The sequence below is a fragment of the Falco punctatus genome (assembly GCF_963210335.1).
Source record: "Falco punctatus genome assembly, chromosome: 17".
Lineage (NCBI taxonomy): Eukaryota > Metazoa > Chordata > Aves > Falconiformes > Falconidae > Falco > Falco punctatus.
Genome location: NC_137597.1, coordinates 6,691,164 through 6,713,759, shown reverse-complemented (window position 1 = coordinate 6,713,759; position 22,596 = coordinate 6,691,164). Strand labels below are relative to the sequence as shown.

General features: G+C 43.5%; 1 protein-coding gene across 1 annotated transcript in view; it reads left to right on the top strand.

The window, feature by feature from the left end:
* The window catches only part of PLXNA2 (plexin A2), a 509,765-nt gene that overhangs the window by 183,640 nt on the left and 303,529 nt on the right, over nucleotides 1-22,596 (top strand). The gene's annotated exons all lie outside the window — the stretch shown is intronic.

Genomic DNA, 22,596 nt, shown 5'->3' with positions numbered 1-22,596 from the left:
TTTTCTAGAAAACTGCCTTCTACTGGCATAGGGAGAACCAAAACCTGACATCTAGGCAGCCCTTCTGTCAGTTGCTGCTTGTGTCTCTGCAAGACTATCTTAAGAGTCCTACAACCTGGTGTGCACGGTCCGTCCCCGTGAAGCCAGCCTGGCAAAACAACCTGCTCCAAAAAGAGGCCAGTAAACCTTCTCGTGGTCCTGCACCTCTCCAGGAGCTGGTCTCTTTGCTGGCTCTGGGTCTTTTTGAGATGCTCTCTTTGTGCAAGATGCTCCCTTTGATCAGGCAGAGGGGGCCCCGTGGGAGCTGGTCCCCAGATCAGCTCACAGCACGTCAGCCGGGAAACCAGGGAGGGAGTTTCAAAGAGAAAGTGGTGTGCTTTAGTCTTCTGTGGCCAATGGATTACACGCAATTATTCCAAAATCATATCTACTTTTTCATCTACTTTCTTTGAAAACAAATGAACAACAACAACAAAAAAAGCCCATTGAATAGTTTAGAAGAGAGAAAAAGTGTCACTTGCTCAGGCAACCTATTCCTGACGGTATGTTTGCTCTGTCCTGAGGAATTCTGGAAGACTGTGGTGAAAAGTCAGGAGGCTCTTTTAAAATCTTAGCACTTAAAGTTTACCTTGATAAATAATAAATGATGTAATCAGTGATTAATTTTTATATCACAAAGACATATTTGGTACAAGCATGAAAATACTCTTGAGTTGAAAAGCCTGTGGGGAAAAAAAATCATTACTCTTTGTATCTGGTGCTAGCAATAAGTGTTTCCACGATGGGTGACTTAAATCACTAGTCCTTCTCTGTTATATCACTGTGCCACACTCACCAGGATGACTTCAGTGAATAATCGGAGTATTACTGAAATTATTGATACTGGTAATAAACAGAAACCCCAAACAAACCAACAAACAAAAACAAACCACCAAGAGAACTCAACAATTGTATTCCACCTTCTTTTGTTGTTCAAAGGCACACAAAGTGTACGGTACCTGGATATAAAATACACCTTGAAGGTCTTAAGTTTGGGTTCCCTTATGTCTTCTGTTCCTTTGGGAAAGCCCGTGCTTTCTCTCCAAAGCAATTTAGAAAAGAAACCTAACCTTGTATTTACAGTAGCACAAAAAAGAGCACTCAGACTGTTTTGTCAAACACTGGGAAAAACCTGTCACTGCCCTGAATGATTTATGACGAGGAGAGATGGATGAAGCCTGGGAAGGAACCAGAGGCACAGGGACTTGCCCGATGCGGCCGGTGGCCAGCAGCAGAGCTGGGAAGAGAACTAGTGTCTGCTGCCCTATAGCTGGGGACCCTTCTTGGGAGAGGTGGGACATGCTGCTCTCGGAAATAGGAAGAGCTCTTTGGCTTAGGAATCCGCAGCAACATTGCTGCTGATTATTATACTGGTTTTTTCCCAAGAGGATGCAGGTTCAAGCCCTTGTGCGCCACCGTTTTCCGTGCCTTTGATATGAACTCAGAGTCCTCCATTTGATCTTGCTGTTTTCTGCTTTGTTGTTTGCTGCTCTGGTGTGTTATTGGCAAAACCAGCTTATTTTTCATGAAGACTCAATACTTTAGTATGATTTGTTTGCAATCCACCTAAACCTTTCTGTTTGCCAAATACCCTATACTCTTAATCCAAGCATGAGCTGAGCATCCAAACGTGGTTTTTATGCAAAGTGTCTCTAATGCCAGCCAGCAGGACTGTCCTGAAGGGATGAGCCAGTTTAGTGATCAGCACACAGCTTTGATTCTTGTCTCTGTGCTGGGATTGCAAATGAGGCGAGTGTGGGCTGATTTTCATGCAAACTATGAATCTTATGTGATTAAAGAAAAAAAATTTAGACATCACTTACTTTTATCCTCCCTCATCTGTGCAGGCAAACTCCAAGCAGTGTTATCTTTACAGTTTCAAAATATTTGAGTACCTCTGTCTTGATCTGAAACACTGCAAGGCTGCAGTGTGACAGAAGCCCAGTTTTGTCCCACTTCTGCCCCATCCTGGGGCAGGGGGAGCTTCATTTGCCTTTTGAAAACACCTCCAGGTTTCTAGGAATGTGAACCAAGGGAGTCTGGTCTGGTTTGGGGCGAGGAGAGAGACTTAGTGACGTTACACTTCTGACTATCACTTAATGTTGTGTGTGCCATTATCAGCCCTGAACTTTAAGGCTTTTGAATCTAATTCAGTTTTTTTCTGAAATATTTTGTCTCTATGCTAAACCTTCTTGTGAAATTCAGATCATCCTTCGGCTTATAACTTTTTCACTACTTTGCTCCATTCTGCAAGTTCTGTGATGCCTTCTCTGCAGGCGACCGACATCTCTGTAGCTAGTTGGCGTGCGAGGGGCTGGCTTGCTGAAACAAATGCTGCTTGTCTGCACACCACTTCCCACCTGGAGTGGCTGAATATCTCCCCCCCCACCTCCCCAGTGCTTAGCAGTACCTGTTGTGTCTGATTAATGAAATAGCTAGTGATCCTGATGATATAAATGACGATGATGAGCGCGCAGCAGCAATCCAATGAGCATTGCAGGCTGTTCTTAATTCTTAAGCTGCCCTCATTTCTTCCTGTTGGGAATATAGTTTGATTCCTAAGAGTGTTACACATAGAAGAAATGAAGGAAGATTTAATCCTTCTAGCATGAAAAAAGGGGAATTTGTACATATTTGAAATACCTTGTATCTTAAACTAGTTATTCAGGATAATATGGCCAGAGCCTCTTCAGACAAGGATCCCGTAGGTAAACTACCACTATCTCATATAAAGACCAGGGTGCTTTAGTTAATTGTTTTTTCATATTCGGTTTGCCAGTAGATACACACTAGTGTTTCCCTCCTGCACTCACATGGCTCAGAAGAAAACACACAGTGGGTGCATAAACACATGAGTATCGTAGCAGATTCAGGATGAAATACAGTTTGGAGGAAATTCTAAGCACAAACTGGACCCCTGTAACTTCTACCAAGGTAAATGAACAAATCATGTGTCACATTCTGTCATTCTAATGGCTTTCAACCCTTTTGTGAACAGTAATGCATCCTCCTTAATATATTTACATATATATATGCACTCATTCTTGAAAATAATCTAATTTCTTGGATACCGGAACTATCTATAAAGGTAGATGCGTGTGCTGGGTTTTTTCTCCTTTGCTTTCACAGTCATAATGTATTTTGTGATTTCTTTGCTTTACAGCATCCTTTAAAATGACACATCTTATCAATTCTCTGGGTAGTATTGATGTTTTGCCCTTTTAAACATGTCATTTGATTTTCTGATGTTCCTCTCTTATTCTCCATCTGTTTTCTTGTAATGCTTTCATTTGGTGGCAATTTCTTACTGGGTCCCTGAAGGTTTATTCCAGGAGTTGCCCTGAGCTTTTTTTCTTCTCCTCGTGTTTTGAAATGTTTGACATGCGACCCAATTCTTCCAATGCATGAGTGGTACAGGTGCTGGTCCTGCTCTCATTGCAATCTTATTTAAGTATTTCCTCATGCAGAGCACATTTCCTTGCCTTCAGGATCCCTGTGGATTCAATCAGAGAACAATTTTTAAAATCAAATGAGGAGAAAACCCCACAGTGATATTTTAGATTGTGGACATGGTTTGTGTGGCTTTGGAGATGTTTCCCAGCACAAAGGGAATCCTAGGATAGCTGAAAACTCTGGAGAAGCCTCTGCTTCCCCATTCCTCCTGGCTTGCCTGTTGTGGGGATGCTGTTGTTGCTGCCCTGATGCCAGGCTGGTGTTTGCATCTTGGAGACGGGAATTTCTGGGAAGTGTAATTGCCAACCGCTTTGCTCCGAAGATGAGGGCGGTCACCTGTGCACCACGTGAGGACCATGTTTTAGAGTCAGGGCGGACACAGACCTGTGCCCATCACATTAATGGCTTGGGTGAAGGAACACTTCACATACAACCAGAGCAAGCATTTCTATAAATCAATAATATTTACAAGAGCCCCGAAGCCCTTCCCTGGCACCAAAAGCGTGCCAGGCACAGAGGTGGTTCACATCCTCCATTGCATGCTTCCCTTCATTGCTCTGCATTAGCACCAAGACGTGTCAAATTATTTCACAGGTTCACGGTACATAGTCTGTGTGCTCCTCAAGATAACACTTCCCAAAAAGCATTCTTCGTGGTCAGATTTCAAATGATCGGACATGGATTTTCCTTCAAAGTTCCAAGCAGAATTTTTGAAAATGTTTTCTTTTTTTTTTTTTTTTTTTTTAACTTATAGCCCCTTGACTTCTGAGATGAGTTGTCTGAAGTCAGAAAGGCCCTGTTTCATCTTAAACACTGAAAATTAAGCTACTTTAGTTCTCCTATTTTAAATGTGTCTAAGCTCATGTTTGGTCAATTTAGACAAAGCTGATTATTATTATTTTTTTACAAAGCTGATTTTTTTTTTATTTCCTTATCTTTGTTATGGCTAGCATAACTTTCAGCCAAAGACCACAAACTAACTCTGTTGCAAAGGAAAAAATATTCTGAAATTAGTGGAAAATGCCTTCATGTGTGAAAAATCAGCATTTGGGTTCATTGTGCGCGTTATATACCAGTGAGTATAATAGGGTTGAACAGAATTTTATTATTGGACTTTTGTGAATGTGGCTTCCAACTGTTTGCTACTAAATAGCTCCTTTGAAAATAAATTCAAAATGATGTTCAGAGTGTCTGAATATGAAGACTGTGTGTGGATGGCATATTTTCCACTATGGCTTAAAGGGCCTAAGCTGATATTTTCCACTAGTTTTTCCTGTAGTGTAAGAAGGTATTTGGATAAGTCCAATATATAACCTCTGTACCATCTCAAATAGTCTTTCCAGGTCTATACCTATCAAGGATGACTTGAGGGACAAGTGATGTTCAGCTGCATTAACGTAGCAGATGGAGTATTATTCCAGTCTGGATGGCAGGAGAACATAGAATTTACCTCCAGACTCAGCAGATGTCAATTTATATTAACGAGCAACGGCAACACACAATATATTTTATTTTCCTTGTAACCTGTCTTCATTACAAAACATCTGCATACATTATATCCTATTCCAGATGTTTAAAATTAATGCTGTAGCAAACAGCTCACATTTTGCCTCTCTGATAATTTTTTTTGTCAGCATAAAAATTAGGTCTGATAAAAATGAAAAACCTCATGATGGTTTTCACTGTATTTGGGAGAGAGTCTATTACGCTATCAATTTCAGTACCACAGTGTGCTAAAAGGAGCAATAAGACAAGACGGCTTGTCACATATTTATGAGCTTATGAACCTTTTGCTGTCCCTTTTGTTATCCCTTCCCTTGGCAGTGCGGTGAGACTCTGAACCTTGGATTAATGCAAAAAGGATGAGGATCTACTTTCTAGTACATACGTCCTGGGTACTTGGCAGTTTGTAAATGTCATTATTGGAAACAGGGAAAAGAAGTTGTATAGTTGTAAGCCATTGAGTCTGTCATTGTCACGGGCTTCCTAGAAAATGCATGGAACAGTAATGAGCAGCAGATAAAGGACATTAAGATTAAAGGAACTTATATTTTTCGTTATCTTCACAACAATCTACAGATGAATTTCCTAAGGGTGCAATGCTAAATCTTTCGTACACAATAAGCTGTAAATCCTAAAGCTAGAGAGCTTCTGGTTGGCCTGAAAGTGGCCTTTCACGTAGATACACAGGGCCTGAATAATGGCTGAAAAATTATTCAAAGAGTAATTACAGCAACTGATCTTGAGATGTTTTGTGGCATCTTTCATTTTTCATTCTTCAAAGCTCTTTCTGTGAGATAGTTTCTTACTGAACCTGCTGAAAGCCAAGCAGCTTGCTGGTTATCATTAAAAATGAGTAGCTCACCTAATTATGAAAGGCAGCTACAGAAGTGGGTGGAACAAGCATGTGTATTCACGTTTGTGTTTATACACTCCCACCCATGTATATATCTGCTGGTATGTTTGTGTGTGTGTGTGTATACCTACATACAGTCCTGATCTCAAATACTCTGAAGCAGCAACAAAACTGCCAGTGGTAAGTGGTATCCAGCTGCTCAGGTGATCTCCGCGTATGAATTCCGTTCTGGTCCAAATGAATTTGGCTTTTCTTGACCTAAGGGAGGAGATGCATGCCTTCCCCCAGAGGCAGGCTGGCAGAGGATTCCTGTGCAGGCCAGGAAAAGAAATATATCTTTGTTTAATTTAGTGTGACTTGATTGTTGGCTCAATTGCAGGTCAGTAACGTACCCAGAAAAGTCATATAAATATTTCTCTCTGCCATGCGGGGAAGAAAACAGATGGACACTAGAGTATATTAATGTTCATTCTCCTTGGGAATCGGTAGGAATCTATATTTTAGAAACGGGTCTACCAAACACAAGAGAAAATTCATGAAGCAGAGGTAGAAAGAGGGAAAGAATGAAAAGACAGCTAATGCCTTTCAAACAACTGATTATTATCAGCATCCTTGAGACACACGTCCGTTGAAGCCCCGACAGAGCAGAAGGCAATGCTGCTACACTTATTTTCACCAGGACTGATTGCATTAGCTATGCAGAGACACCAGGCCTGATCCTGTTATTTCTGGAGCACCCTCAGCTTTAAATGACATTTATCACCTCTAGGTACAAAGCTTCTCTTTCAGCACCTGTTCTATATTCTATCCCGCCCCTATTAATAGCAATGGGAGTCTTCACTGACTTCAGAAAGAACAGGATCAGGTCTGTGATGTTAATAAGCAATTAAATGTGGTGTAAATAGATAGAAAAAAAGAGCATGGGATAGAAAAAAAAACATTTCAGAGAAGAAGACAGGGAGGTGGTTTACAGGTAGTCTTGGTGGGAATGAGATTTAGTGGAAATAGGATTTGGAAGGTACAGGCAAATTTTAGGGCTGAAGTGAAGATTACAGGGAAGAGAGCAAAAATGCATGGATTTATGGAAGAAAGAGGGATGATGAAAAGCAAGCAGAAGAATAAAAGGTGAAGGGGAGGGGAATGATAAGTTGAAACAAAAATCAGATGATAGATCAAGCTCAGAGAAGTGGAAACCTGCCAGAAATAATGTTTACAAATGTAAACTGCTGCCCTGTCCGGAGTTGGGATCTCTCTCCCTGCCCTGCCCCCCCCCCCCCCCCCCTGCTTCTTGAGGTGTTTTTCCTCTTCTCTGATGTTGCAACCTTTCCATTGCCACCTTCGGAGGGAGCTGCAGGACTCCCTCCTTTATGCGGAGATCTCTCCAGAAAGCAGTTGTGTAGAGCCTCATTTTCCTCCTCCTTTCCCCAAGATGCACACTCAGCCCAATTTCTCCCTCCATCACTCATGCCCCTCCCATGTCTCAGGGGGGATAAAAAAGAAAAATAGAAAGAATCATTGTGCATAAAACTGTAGCTCAATTTCCATAAAAAATAGAATTAGAGAATGATAGAAATGAGAAATATTAGTCTATAACACCACATGCTTCATCAAAAACCCAGCCTTGCAAAATGACAGCAGACATCAGTAATTGCCAAAACACCAGCTTTATTTATAGATGTGGGGGAGAGAAATGCACTACTACAAATTTCAATTACAGATAAACTATCCAGCTTACAGAGAGCACAACTGTCTTTCATTTTCAGTGGCAGAAATTCCATACGTTCGTAGTCTTGGTGAGGCACCTAAGATTATTAGAAAATAATGCACTGATATTGTATGGAGATCCTATCTTCATGGTGCACTTCTGCCGTTAGAAAGAAGCAAAGTCCTTGGGTATCTGCAGGTAGAGATGGTATGCACAGAATCCAGGCTCTGCTGGCTTTTTTACTGGGTATTTTTGATATTTTATCTTGCAAAAGATCATTATGTTCTCTGCTGCTGGTCCTCCTACAAAGCCAGGTAGCCTGCAAGGTACCATGGAGAAGGTGGCTCTGAACCAGGTGGATAGACACCTGCCTGCTTGTCTCCTGGCGCAGACATGTGACCCAGGGCGTTACAAAGACACTACATTAATTAACTCACTTAATTTCAATGAGGCAAGACCTGCCTGAGGCCTGAGCTGACTTGGATTAAGATTTTAAGGGCTGAAAGAATCTCATTAGGAGCACACTGTGCTGCTTCTGCTCTGCAGCCTTGGACAGGATCTTCTTCACCAGCTTTCTTCACTTACTGGTTTCTGTGATTCAGCTCCATGAAATAAGACTATGATGAAAATACATTCAATAAAACCATCACTTTATTTTTAAAGTGTGTCAAAGCCTTTCTACAAGCTTGTAAAGACTCTGACAAGTTGCAGACCCAGAACCTGTGCTCCTGATTTCTGAACTCTTGGTGTTTGTACATAACTGGGTGCTCGCCACCCCATAGTTCAGCATTGCCTAGGCAGCCCTGGCCAGCAAGGTCAAGCAGGGATGGGTGAGATGGTGCTGCCAGGACAGAAACCCAGGTAGTGTGTGTTAATCTGCTACCTTTGGGGGGTGTGGCTGCTTTTTGTACCTGGAAAGTGACCCTGTGGGCAGCATGGTGGGGATGTAGCAAGGATGGCTGGAAGGTTGCAAAGGAGGTGACTTGGGGAGTGTTGGTCTGCTGCGTGCAGCATGAGGCTTGGAGATGTGGAACTGGACCCGGCTGGCTTCTGTCAGCCTGTTTTGAAGGCAGGAGCAGCAGCTCCTCAAACCTTCAGCTGGCTTCATGCATCTGGCAGGAGCCACTGTCTCTAAGATAAACACTGTAAATCCCCAACTGGCGCAGCAGCGGAAGGCTCAGTCTGACCTTCTCAACAGTTACTGGGCTATGGATGTGTTTTACCATCACAAAATAGATGATTTTGTTTACAACAAATAGGAACATTTGTTAGGCTAAATTCTGCAGTGCGTTTGCAATACTTCCTCTGCGGATTCCTCTGGATGGGTTTAATCAGGGAGTGAAAGTATTTATTTTCGTTTTCACCCAGTGTAGCCTATTAGTAATCCTGTTTAATTACCAGGCCAGGGTGGTACAGATACGTGAAAAATCCAAGGTACTCTCCTGCCTCCGCCACAAAATTAGAAAGTTTGCCAAGACAAATGATCCCATTCTCTCTATGCATCAGTTTATTCATCTGTATAATGGCAGTATTAAATCCACTATAAAGGACAATGACAAAGATTAATAGGGCAGAATTCCTGCCTGCACTGCAAAGGTGATGGAAGGAGAAGGTTGCTAATCCTTTGTGGAAACACTGGGCAGCAACGCAGGGTATGAGTTCCTGGTGCTGCAAGGCAAATACAGTGCCCTGTAGCTGCGCGCCCAACTTGGCAAAGAAGCAGGCAGGCAGGGAGGAGCAGAATGGAGCCCAGGGCTGAGCTGCTGCCGCTGGAGCACGGTGAAGTTTGGAAACCTTGGAAACCGATTATCGTTGAGATACCATTTAAATCTCCTCTTAAAGTGATCCAAGTCTTTAATCATTATCCCAAAACCACAAAGCAGCTCCAGACACACACCAGCCTCGTTGAAAGACTTGTCAAGACTGAAACGGTAATTCACAAATTCACTAAAATTCCCTGCTCCACTGAGCAATGTGACAGCTCTGCCGACCGCAGTAACATTTCTATTCAAACTGGCTTTGGTGCTGAAGCTATAAATATCCCTGCAATATTTCCTGCTTCAGAACATAAAGACAGCTTTACAGTGCTGATAAAATAGAAATTACTTTCTCTCTGAGGTCTAGCTGGAATTTTAATGTCTGTTTTGCAATAAAGCAGCTCCTACACAATTTGATTTGAGGGAAAGAAAACAAACGGTCTAATTTAGTTACAGTAATGACTCCTCTTGTATTGTTGGCCACAGTCGAATCTGTGGTTGCAGGGCTGTTAAAGTTCGTAGTGGTGAACTTTATAGTAATATGATTTTTTTAAAATCCTTTAAATATCCATATAGCACTGCTTAATTACAGGTATGGGAAAACAAGGACCCAGAAAGGAAAAGGGCATTGAAGTTTACAACCTCTAACAGCATCTCTGTAAAAATTACTTGTCACAGCTGTAAAGCTGGTGACCAAAGATGACACAGATTAAAAAGGCTTCTTCAATTGATAAGAAAAACTGTAACTCTGCTGGGCTCATCAATGTTGCCTTTAATTATTCCATAAATGTCACCCTGGCTCTTGTTAGACCCTTCAAAGGAAAAGGGGAAAAAGAAGCTCATTTGGAGTTTCCCTTTGCATTTGTAAGCTGCAGGCAGCAGGGTGGGGAAGGGACCTAGCACAATTAAATCAGGAATGAGTGAAAAATAATGGTGTTCATTTGCATTAAGGCACAGGCAGATCGCCTTGAGTGCAGGTCTGAGTAAATAGTCTCAGGCACTAGAGTCAGATCTGATGATCTGGCTCATTACACTTGTTGCAGGATGAGCCACAAGGACCCCTGAGCTCCGGGACTCGGCAGCAGGATGGGGGGCACATGTTCCGAAGGATGCTCTGCCTGCGTGGAAGGCCTCTGTCTCTGTGCAGCACTGACAAAAACTCGTTATCAGCATCCATTAACATGGCAAACAGTAATGCCCTCCACTGTGGCCATCAGCGGGTGGATGGGTGATTCCATGAAGTTTGCTTGCAAAGTCATGGGGTGGGGTCAGGAAAACCCTGTCCTCTTTAAGGTGATCCTAAATATAATTGTTGATATTTGAAATAACTGGCCTGCAGATTAATTTTGCACTCTTGTAATTTATCTACAGAATCTGTCATGCTCTTGGCTGTCACCGGCATCGGCAAAGAGGCTGATAGAGCAAATAGGTGACACGCAGAAATCGGTAGCGCAGGCGCTGCTGAAAGCTGTGCAGATTCATAGCCTGGCGTTGCATGGGGGGGGAGCTGGGGCAAGAAATTCAGGCCCATTTTTGACCTGCCCAAGGTTTGCGTTAGTGTGGTTACTATGAGATGCACGCTGGTGTAAGAGGAGGAAACTGGGAGATGCCTCGACAGACCGCTGCTCTCGGCTGGTACAGGACCGATCTGTCAGCAGTCACCTCTGTGATGGTCATTTTGAGCTGTGGGGTGTGAAGATTTATTTCGGGCGGTTCTGTGTAGGCTGTCCAATTAAAACAATACGTTTGTGTGAGAAACAAGTATGAGTACACTGCAATGTCTGTAAGTAAAGCCCAAATAAACATTCAGATGCTTCTGAGTTTTCTGAACTGGAAGAGATGGAAATTTCGTCTCTAAAGCTGGAAGTTCAGCCTCTCTCGGATTTCTTTTTTTTTCTTATTTCTGTCCGTAAAATGAATTTCTTAATAATTAAAGTAGGTTAGGGGCTCAGGAGTCAGTGTAGTTGGTCTTTAACTGGCCAAATAAAAGATGGGAGAAAGGGGCTTGTGAGAAGGCGACAAGCTTTTTGGGGAAACAAGCCACCTTTAGGGCTGTCGTGAAGCTGGTGTTAAGCACAAAGGAAAATGAACACTGCAGAGTTAGGAATCTGTGTGTACAAAGCCAGTCATCCCTGCTTGGGCAACTAATTAAGTGTAAGCTCATTCTGAAGGTTAATGAGAAAAACGCTGTGTATCTGGAAACCCACGCCGGCTGAAAGCGAAGCTTGCTACCCACGCTCGGAGATCTCGTTTGGCAGCAAGAAGCCGCTGCTTCCCCCCCATGATGGTGGGTGTTTCAGAAACACCCTTGGAGCCTTGGAGCACAAAGCATTCTCCATGGCTGATCTGAAGGATCAACAGACAACCAGGGCGCTCGTTGTGCTCTTCTCGTCACCCTTGGGTCTGTGCAGGGTCTGAGCTGCAGGGCTGGGGCTGGTGCATGTAAAATGGTGCCCAACTTGAGCCCACCACCCAGCAGATGTCACAGATGTCTTTCCTGGAAGTACCTTGCCATGGCCTGGGCAGTACCTGTCTAGGTTGTATATATCGAGCTCTGTATATTATTCGCCTGCCTTGAATGTAACCAACTGCTCTTACTGCAGGAGCCGTCGTGCAACGGTTCTTTCCCACCCGCCGTGCTGAGGTGGCCCCTGCTTTGGTATATGTGATGCTAGAAAATGTGCGGAGCAGTCACAAGATGAAAATTTGAAGTGGAAGAGGTAGGGGAGTGTGCCAAAAACAATATTGAGAAGAGAAAGTTTGTTTCTCCTTCCTTTCTCTTCTGGGTTTATTTGTTTATTGTTTAGACTGCAAGCTGTCTTTGCGTGCCTGTGAAATGCCTAGCACGCTTCCAGGGCTGTATAAATAAATAATAACTATTTAGAATCTTTTAAAAGATACATTAGTCTATTTCTCTTCATAAATGTAAGCTAAAGTTAATGGAAAACTCAATGTTTTTATTTCAATGACAAAACAGCAGTAGAACAGCTGTGTGGGACTTCAGTGAAATAAATCACAAATGTTATACGATATTTCTTTTCAAGAATTAGAATTTATGGTGATGCAATGAATGATGATTTATATGATTTATGAATTATGATATCTTAAAAAAAATCCCTGTATATTTTTCTTATTTCAAAATGGAATATGTAATGATGGCTTCCACTGCTTTAGAAAAGTATTGTATCAGGCAATCTCTACAGAATTGTATTTCTCATGCTGAAAGTTGTAATATCACGAAGCAGGGAAAATTAGTAAGATTTTTACAAAACCATGTTGAACAGACTTCTGTTACCGAAGAGTCTTTACTGAAACCCAACATGTAATTGGTTGGGGGAAGAACTATATAAATCACACCCATTTCCAGGCAAAAGGCTTGTTCTGTGTAGGGGGCTTGCTAACCAGTATGCCTTATGGATGTGGCATAGGTCTGGGATGCTTAAACAATCAAATGTTATGCTCTGAAAGAAGCATTTTTGTTTTGAAGTAATATCAGGAAAAAATGGCATAGATGTTGTTTTACAGGGCAAAAGCTTTAATCCTAGAGGATAAATGAAATTAATAGATTCCTTTGGACTAGTCACCCTGCTTCCTAGGGTCCCATCAACAAGAACTGAAAGCCACCAGGTGTCTAAGGAGATTTAAATTTTACTAGATGGGCACCTGAACCTCCACTGGAAAAAGTTTAAAAACTGATCTTGTAGATCAAGAAGGTTGTCAGTAAGGATGACACAGAGATGTCTGATGGAGAGGAGAAAACAGCCATCAAAAGCTGATTTGCTTTTTCAAGGTCACCCCAAAATAATGCCAGAATCTGACCCAAGCATGCCTAAGTGTTGTAGGCAGTCTTAAAAGGGGAAGACAACTGCAGTATGCCTGTCCTTAAAATCTGTCCCGGTCATGTCTGGCAAACATGTTACATCACTCAGAAGCTGGACTTGCATGTCAGTTAAGGGTACTGTCGGCTACCCATGGAGTAGGACTGAATCCTGGGTTTTCTGCTGGTTCTGCTTAATACGGATGTTCAAGGCTGTCCAACCAAAATTGCATTTAGATTACATTACATTATACAGTAAGTGGCAAATCATCACTGCTTCCTTTGACATTCAGTGTAATAACATTAACCATGATGAATTTCCTTTTACTATTCATGTGGCCTCCATACATTATTTCAGCTGAATTCCATTGTAATGTAACATTAATTAATGTCTGCTGCTTATCGAGTCTTACCCATTTCTACCTTCCATCCCACTCTTTAATTCTTGAAGAATTACATATAGAAAGACTGCCGCTGATGCCAGGCAATCTTCACAGGATATAAGAAGTCAAATTACATTTCTGATGCCAGTTGCCTCCCCCCAAGTCTTCTCTCCTACAAATGGCTGTTTCTTCTGAGGTTAGCGATAAACTCGTGTTTGCTACAGGAACTGAGGCCGTTTTCAAGAGCAGTCACAGGCAAGAAAGCAACTCTGCAGATGTTAAAGCAAGTTTCCTTATTAATTCTATCTTCATAACCTTCCAAGTTCACCCTCATCCTTGTGCCCCCCTCGGAGCTGCGGGGCTGTAGCATGCGGCTGAGAAGCCCCAAAACCTGCTGGTCTGGCTGCAGTGAAACCCAAAGGCCAGCTCAAACAATTCCCCAGCTCACTTTTCAGGTGAGCATACCCGTGCAGAAGTGCCGTACGGGGGACAGGAGCTCACAGGAGGCTCTGCAATGATCAGGGAAATCTCCCTGCCCGCTGGGCTCGGAGGCCATTACCCCGGCACAAGTGACAAATTTCTTCCCTGCAGTTTAAAGTCATGAAAATCAAAGCGCAGTTGATTGAAGTTCTCCTTTCCACCTGCACTGTCTGCAAGGAGCCCTGTCTTCCTTGTAATGTGTTGAGTTTAGCTTAATTTACTGTATTTAATTAGTTCTTGGTCCTCTGACCCGTCCTACCACAAGATGTCATCCTTCCGACAGGTAGGGACACTGCTCTTGTCACCGCATCTGTCTTCTGCTCTGGGAATCCCAGCTCTGGACTTCATATTTCTGTCATGCCGTCCAGCCTTGAAGGACCTTTACAGTCATTCCAGAATGATTTATGGTGGCAGCTGTTCTCCAGAAGAGAAGGCCATTTAATCCCAGTGACTGATCTCCTGCGAGGCTTGAGAACTCGGGGCGCAGGGGGAGAGGCTCTTATGTTCAGAGAAACAAACAAGGGATCCCTTACAGCAACTGGAGTGCAACAGTGAAACCATGCAAATGGCTCTAATAAGCATAATTTAAACCCATGGTTTTCTTTTTATGGTGGTTTCATATTCTGTATTTTATATTCCAATTTTCCACCTTTTAGTCTTGCTTCTTTCTTTTTTTGCTGCAAAGCACTATCTCAAATGGGAGGGCAATTACTAGGCAAGCATGTAGTTCTTTAATTGAAACACTTATAGGTGTACACTTAAAAACTATAAAGACTTTTATGGAATAGCAATGTCTTAATAGGCTTTTGTGTATGTACATCGTAATCTAATTCTGTACTCTTTCAGCATTGCTGGGGGAAGCTGTTAATTTATGGTTACAATGAGCAATAAAGCAATAATAGTAATCTAAAGGTGCAATATCCCTTGTTTAGGGGGCATTTATGGTTATGTATTAAAACTATAAATATATCACGATGCTGCAGAACCGATCTATATAAAATGAAAGATAAGATCTCTTCTCTTTAAAATGTGCTTTTTTCCCAGTAGAAAGGCAGCCACATGCTTATGGTTAATATCAAATCCCAATGCTCAGCATGAACAGCCCGCAGAGGTGACTACCGAGACCTGATGAGATTTTAGCTGGCCGCCTCCCCTCTCCCCCAATTTAATTTATTACCATGTGTGCAACACAGGAGAGCAAGAGTTAATCTTATTTTACTGATTAGCCTAATGCATATGTGTTGATAGCCACCTAAACATGCTTTCAGAACTGGAATACCTCTAGCACACTTGTGATCATGAACTGCTTGCTTTTTATAATGATTCTTTTATTTTCCATGTGTCAGTCGTGTCCGAAGTGTAAAGCTGATCTTCATTTGTTCCTGCATTGCTGCTGTTTCTCTGGGGTGCAAAGCCCTGGTGATTGGATGGAGCCCATGCTCTGTCCTGTGGCTCTCGGCAGACTGCAGCCAAGCAGCTCTTACAGGAGTGGAAATGAGTTGTAGGTTGTTGCTAGAGAGCTGAGGAGTGCCCTGCAGTACTATTTGGTCAGTATTAACTCGCATGATCATTACAGGTAAGGTGTTTTTTGGGCAAACCCTGTGCACTTTATTTCCCTTCTCCCATTGAAATTTGTGAGAACTGGGCATCTTCCTCCCTTGCTGTTCTTTGGGTCTGCCTGCCACAGGGCCTGGGTATCGAACAACTGATGAACATCCTTGGCTGTAGAGATTTTTTTATTTTTCCTTTAGGGATTTACCTGCGCAGATTTAAAGCCCCCTGGCTTGTTTTCATGCTTCCCTGTGGCAGCACTGGGAGGAGAGTGAGCAGCTCACACCCATCCAGCCTCGTGCGCATCACCTGCAGCGGGGCATCCCAGCGCGGCGCTGCCTCCCGAGTCATCCCGTTTCATCTTGGGAGCTGGAAGCCAGAAACATTTCCTAGGACACTGGTTGACAGACTTAGTAAAAACACTTCCTTTTAAACAAGTCAGAATAAGAAAGGGTGACAGGAAGGGATAATTACCTTGTCTGAGCCAGGTCTCTGGGTAGACACAGTGACATTTCAGAAATCCAGATGGCTTTGTTGTGTTATGATTGGGAAAAGAATGGAGGGCAGAGCCCCTGACATTACAGACTGCAAACAATTTCTCGGTGAAGGCAGGCAGTCTACTTCCCCGATGGACGCGGTACCCTCCCTGCCGCTTTGCCGTGGGTGCCTCAGTCAGGCGCAGGCGGGCTGGGGGGGGTCCCTGCCGCTGCCTTGTCCGTCCGATGCCGTGTCCTGAGTGGGATCTGCCTGCAGATGGAGGAGGGATGTTCAGTAGCTGGAGGGATGTTCAGTAGCTGGTTCTGCTCTGAACGCTGTGGCTTTGTCCCCTTGACAGGCAAGCCTGCGGTGTGGTGGGTGGCCACGTCTGAGTAAGCCTTTAGGAGTGTTGATACCCCAAACCCCTGCGCTGCAGAGGTGCATGGAGGAGCAACTGGGGCAGATACCACGTGAAAATAGCATTAGATAACAAGATGTTCTGGCTTCAGGAAAAAAAGAACAGGAGAGAGGGAAGAGGCAAACAAAACAAATGCCACTCAAAGATGGACATTATATGTCATTCATTATGTGGCTAACGTGGTTTTAATCTTTTTGAGCCCATTGAAAAGGGTCTGCTAACATTTCTCAAAGTTAATTACTCAGTTTCTTCTAGAAAGATCAATTTTGGCTCATTCAGCAATTGAGCTGTTCAATATTTTCAAATGTACCATGGGATTTTCTTTCCCAAAAAGCATATGGAGGGGTGTGTGTGTGTGTGCTTGCTCTCATTGTTTCTACCAGTTTTGTAGTCAGAATTTGTGAGGCTGCCACTCAAACCCAGGCAACCTGGGAGGGGAGAGGCAGCTCTGTCTTCCTGGCAAAACTCACCATCCCTGCCCATTTAAGCCGAGCTGGGGTTCAGAGCTGCCAGCTGGCCGTCTTGCTGAGGAAAAGCCACCTTCTGTGTGTGTGGGGAGGTCCCTGCCAGCCTATGCAGGGGTCTTAAAATCTCCACCTGAACAACTCCATCATCATATTACACCCACCCCACCCTTGCATAGTTTATGGGCTCAATGCATGGAGCCATAGGAACAGAGATTTTGTTACCCAGGGTATCAGTGAAAAACTGTTTTGCAGTGAACACTAAGTCCACAGGGAGCATCTGCAGGGAGTAAGAGAAGCTTTAAGAATAGTTTCTCTTATAAAGCTCAGCTGGGTTTATTGTGGGGGGGTGGGTTTGCATGTACTCACCTGGAAGGAGTTACCAGGAGTAAGTGTTCTGCTTTCTGGTCTCTGCTGCAAGGACTGTGGCTTAATGATCGTAGCTGGGAAAGAACTGGAAGCCAGAAGTAACTGGTTTTAATTTGGAGCTTGCACAAGTTCCACTGCATTCTTCTCTTCTGCTTCCCCTGTTTGGGAGGGGTGAGGCTGAGGCAGTTTCACTGCATTAATATAAATCTTAGTCGGTGAATGCTTATAAATGTGTTTTGCCGTACTCCGCTTTGGGGGATACGTAGATGTTCAAAGATTTACCTCTGTTAATTGAGCATCTGACCGGGTGTATCCCTGTCCAGACGCCTGATTTGTGATGGAAATGCATGCACTGCACATGGGATCGTGGGAGCAGTGAGCTCACAGGCAGAAGCTGACGTGTATGCAAGAAAGATGCAAATACCTAAACTTATCTCCTAGAGACTGATAGCTAACTCTCAGCGTTTCTGTTTTCATCCTTGTAAAATGAGGCTAATAAGGCGTGCTTATTTCAAGTAAAGGTTGTGTAAGTACAGACTGATTTAATATTCAAACAAAGCTTTGAGACCTTCTAGAACAAAACTGTTTAAGAGCAAAACTGTACCGTCATTTTTTTTTTTCTTTTTCTTCCCCTGTTTCCTGGAGAGGCTGCAAGTTGTCCCAGGAATCAAGTGCTCAAGCTGAGTTTATAAGCTGTGGTACAAAAAAGGTCCAAAGCAAATAAGCCACTTTAATAGATACACAGAAAATCTGCATCATTTTACAGTAACTTTGCAGCACGACTCCATTGTTTTCCCCCTTTACGTGCTGTAACAAATATATCCATGACCTGTTTCAATTCTTCCTTGGAAAGGCTGGTGGCAGAAAGGCCCTTGTGCCTCCCCCCAAGACCATGCCTATCCAGACCCATATTTTTATCAGCAACCAGCTGCTTGGCACAAGCCTTGCCAACTCAGCAACTCTGTCTACTCTTCCCTTGAGGAAACCATTCACCTTATCACCAAAGAGAGACAGGGGAAAAAAATTCCATCTGTTACAGCTCAGAGCTAGAAGCTTCATAATTGTGTGGGTACACAGGCTGCATATCAAATTTTTTTGTTTTAGGAAGCACTTAGGGAGCATTCATTCTCCTTTTATTGTTCTCTCCCTTGCAAGTGACTGTATTTCATCTCCTCTGGGATACAACGCAAGGATTTCTGAGCAAATTTGTGGCTTAACAATGCCAGGGAGGTGTTTAGGACCACAAATGCATCCTGGAAAATCTGTGTGCCACCCCGCTGTGTGAGCTGTGGCAGGCACGGCGTACCGCAAACATCACTGCTTCCCAGGTCACCTGCCCAGTGTGGCCTCGAGCAGCACAATGTTTGTCAGGCAGACCTCAAAACCAATTCCAGTGGGACAGCTGAGGGGTACAAAGTTATCCTGGACCTTATGCATTTTTCAGGCTAAGATCCACTGAATAATGGGTGTGAAAAGAAGTAATTTCTTGGAAATATTTTATGTTGACAGAGTGTTTAAAAATATTGCCTTACAGGAGCACCTTAAAAGAGAAGAGAGCCCAGTAGCATCTGTATGAAGTATCACTGCTTATCTCTGGATAGCAACACCGTTCTCAGGTTGTTCTGGATCTTTAGTCTTTCTCCAGTTACAGACAGTCCCCCCAGAGCTCCCTTTGCTGCTGGCCCCATCCTTGCACACTCTCCTGGGAGGGCAAAATGCTCCCCTATGGGCAACTCTGTCGTGAAGCCTTTTTTCAGTCCTATCCAAACTCAGTTTTGGAAGCCCAAGTGGGAGTTGCGGACGGGCTCAGCTTTGTGCAGTCTTTCCTCCTGGTTTTACATCAGTTCAAAGAAGAGATGCAATTTCTATGGGTAACTGCTCGGGTTCGGTGTCATCTGTCTGGCTTCAAAACAAGATGCTCTCAGGTGAATAGGCCAAGACACTCATTAGTCTGAGCCGTGGCACGATACAAATGTATTCGTGAAGTGCCTTGAGGGTCTCCACCCTGTCTCTGAAACTTGGAGGATGCTTCGTCCCCTGGGATGGGTGCTTGCTTTGTCAGGTGTGAGGCATATTCTGTGGTTGGAAAAACGTGCCTTGCGGTGACAGGCTTCTGGAGATCAATCTGATTAGCTTATCAAAGGGAAGATTAGAAAGCAACCTGATCGTGCTGTTTAAATATGTTCAGAGGGAGAAAGCACTAGGTACAAAGTATTTTTTTTAGTCTAGCAGAGAAGGGTATGACAGGAACCGATGTCTGGAAGATTTTAAAAAAAGTTTATTCAAATGGTTAATCAAGAAAAAAAAATGCAGCAGCTTTGTGCAAAGCTTGGGGCATCACAGTGAGAATCATTCCTCCTAAATATGGTTCGGAAAGAGTAAATTTTGCAGGAGTCCCTGCAAAAAGAGTTTGAGCCAAATGCCTTTTGTCCCTCTGCTGCTGGCTTTCACTTCTTCTGTTGTATTTAGACCTCAAATTGAATAGCGAGTGGTTCTGCATTATTTGTTTTTATTGCTGCCAAAAGGGAAAAAAAGTCATAGAATAAACAGTGGGATGTTTGCAACCTTCTTACATTAGGCAGATTGAATAAACTGGCTCACAGTTGATTGTTTTTCTTCAGATCCGTCAGTGCCATTGCGGTTTTGTTTATTTGATTTTATGTACATAGTTCTGGGGGTTTTGTTTTGTCTGGGATTTTTTGCAGTCCTGACTTCTGATGAGGGAGAGAGAGTTACAGACAGCTCCGCATCCCCAGACATCACCACAGAGTTTACAGAACGCTGATTCTTGGGATAACAAAAATATCAGGATGAATGAGCATTATTACTCAGGGAATGCAAAGTCATTCACTGTCAATAACACGGAGCCTAATTCTTTCGTCTCCAAATGCCAAGTTAAATCACTGCATCGAAAGCAGGGGTGGCAGGGTGCTGGTGGCAGGGTGCTGGTGGGACGACATGGATGTAGCTCCCGGCGGGGCAGCAGGACTGGGTGCTGTGGCTGGGGAGTGGGCACCTCTTGCCCCTGGCCACAGGGACAGGCTGATGGCATGGCAGCGGGATCGCCGTCAGGATCTGAGGATTTGCACAACTGTCTCCGTACAGTTCAATACTTTCTAAGACTCCATCTTGTGCCCACTGATGGCAAAAGCAAGTTTTCTGTTAACTTCAGCACTGCAGGATCCTCTGTTCCCCATCCGTGGATGCTTGATTATTTTATTTTCCCTTCGTCAGGCCCTGAATTTGCTAAACAATGCAAAAAGAGCAAAACAAAATGCCTGCAGCTTGCAGGCAGCCTGCCTCTCTGAATAAGTGTGGTACAGCCATGGTGTCACTCGGAGTTACATCTTTTTGTTCCCTTTATTTTTTCCCCCCCTCTTTCAATGTTATTAGCTTTCAGAGTACATGAGAAAGAAAATAGGGCAGGCAGCGCACACACCATTATTCTGGAATATCGATGATTAGTCTGGCGCCATCTCAGTGAGTTGTGTTTCCAAAGAACACAGTTTCCTCCCCGGTTTTCTTAGAAGACAAAATGTGTTGGAGTTGTGTGGCATAGCTGATCAGGAGTAGTAAAAAAAAAATACTTTTTTTTTTATGGTCAGGCTTCACAAATGCAAACAGGTTGTGGTTATTTCCTCTATGCAAGGGCATACTAATTGCAAGAACAGTCATTAATTATGTATGTTGTGCACAGTTCAGTTGCCAAAAAAAAAAAAAAAAAAAAAAAAGACTTTGGATATTGTTAACCAGAATATTACTTTCACTTACTGTCACCATTATTTTGCATACTGTGGCGTTTTAATGAACATATGGCACTACATTAGCTCATGCAAAATCCTATTTTCTTAAACTAGATAAGTTGTTTTTCTGCTAGATACAGTAGATATTATTTACGTTGCATACCACACTGCTAAATATTTAAAGGTATGGAAGTCAGGGGTAGAGCCTGCTCTGCCTTTGCATTCTTATGCAAGTGAGTTATCTTTATCTATGAATATAAAATGCTGCCACAGACCTGGCTGAAGGGGCGACTGTTTTGGAACCTGCTGCCAGAATCTGGCCTTAAATCCAACCCACTGGAAACCTGAAATGTGTACCTCGCTAATTCCCAGCCTTCAGCCAGTAGGGAATCTGTTGATTCCTGCCGTAACACATTGTTTTAAAGCTGATCTCATAATTGTATTGATTTGGGGTTTTTTTTGGTTGGTTTTTTTATTATTATTTTTAGTTCTCTGCGTCAAAGCACTTCTTTAATCAAAAGTAAATTATGTAAAGGCCATTAGGGTCAGCCCAGCAAGCAAAATGAAAGCTGCAATACATCATTTATTTGTAAATGTCAGTGAAATCTGCAGATCAATACCCTTCCCAAGGTGTATGGTATTTATTATTTTATATAAATCCTGCGGCAGCTGCCGGGTTGGGGTGGCCCAGCAGAGCAGCTGGGGCAGGGCCAGCTCTGGGGTCAGGCTGGGGGATGGTGGCTTTGCCCCCGTTCCTGCCCCTGGGTCAGCCACGTTCACCACGTCAGTGGCAGATCCGCTCTGTCGGGCTTTGTGCCCCCTCTGGCACGGCTGGCCCCCGCGGGAGGGCTGAGCGCTCGGCCGTGGGTTGCATTTTAGCTTGTTGGTTTTCGTGTATCTGCAAGTAGAGGCCAAACCTTGAGTTTCCAAATCGTGGCTGCCCTTCCCAGCCGCATGCCCCGCCATCCGGACCCCAAACACCAACCCTGCCGAAACACGGGAGGGATGGACTGGGAAAGGGGAAAGTCGTCTTTAGGCTTTTTAAACTCCATCTAGTGGCAAAAAAAACCTTGTCGTTTTATGCTGGTGGGAAACCTGGTGGGTCTGGATTGGAGCTGCTGTCCCCCAGAGATGGGCTAAGCTGCTCTGGTATCAACTGGACACTTGACCTGAATCGCTCCCAAGTGCATCCAGGCAGGCGGTCATCCTCGCAAGGGTTAAACCCCATGTGCCGCTGTTCTGCAGATAAGAAGACGGTGGACTCATAAAGCAATCGTCCTTTAGCTGCCTTTGGGGGAATACTTGCTAGATGGTGGAGGAGAAGCTTTCTGTCGGTGTCAGAAGTATCTGTCCATCTTTTTATAGGCTTATATTGGCCTGTACGGGTCACCGTGTTATCTGAACACTGTAACAGGAAATGAAGGAGGATATAACACCAGATAGGATCTGAGCACTGGTTTCGCTCTTAAATATTCAAAAGAAATTTTATGAGGGATGGGATTTAAATGGAGAGATTTTGCTGATGCTTTGTGGAAAAGATGTTTATATAAAAAAAAAAAAAAAAAAAAAAAAAAAAAAAAACAA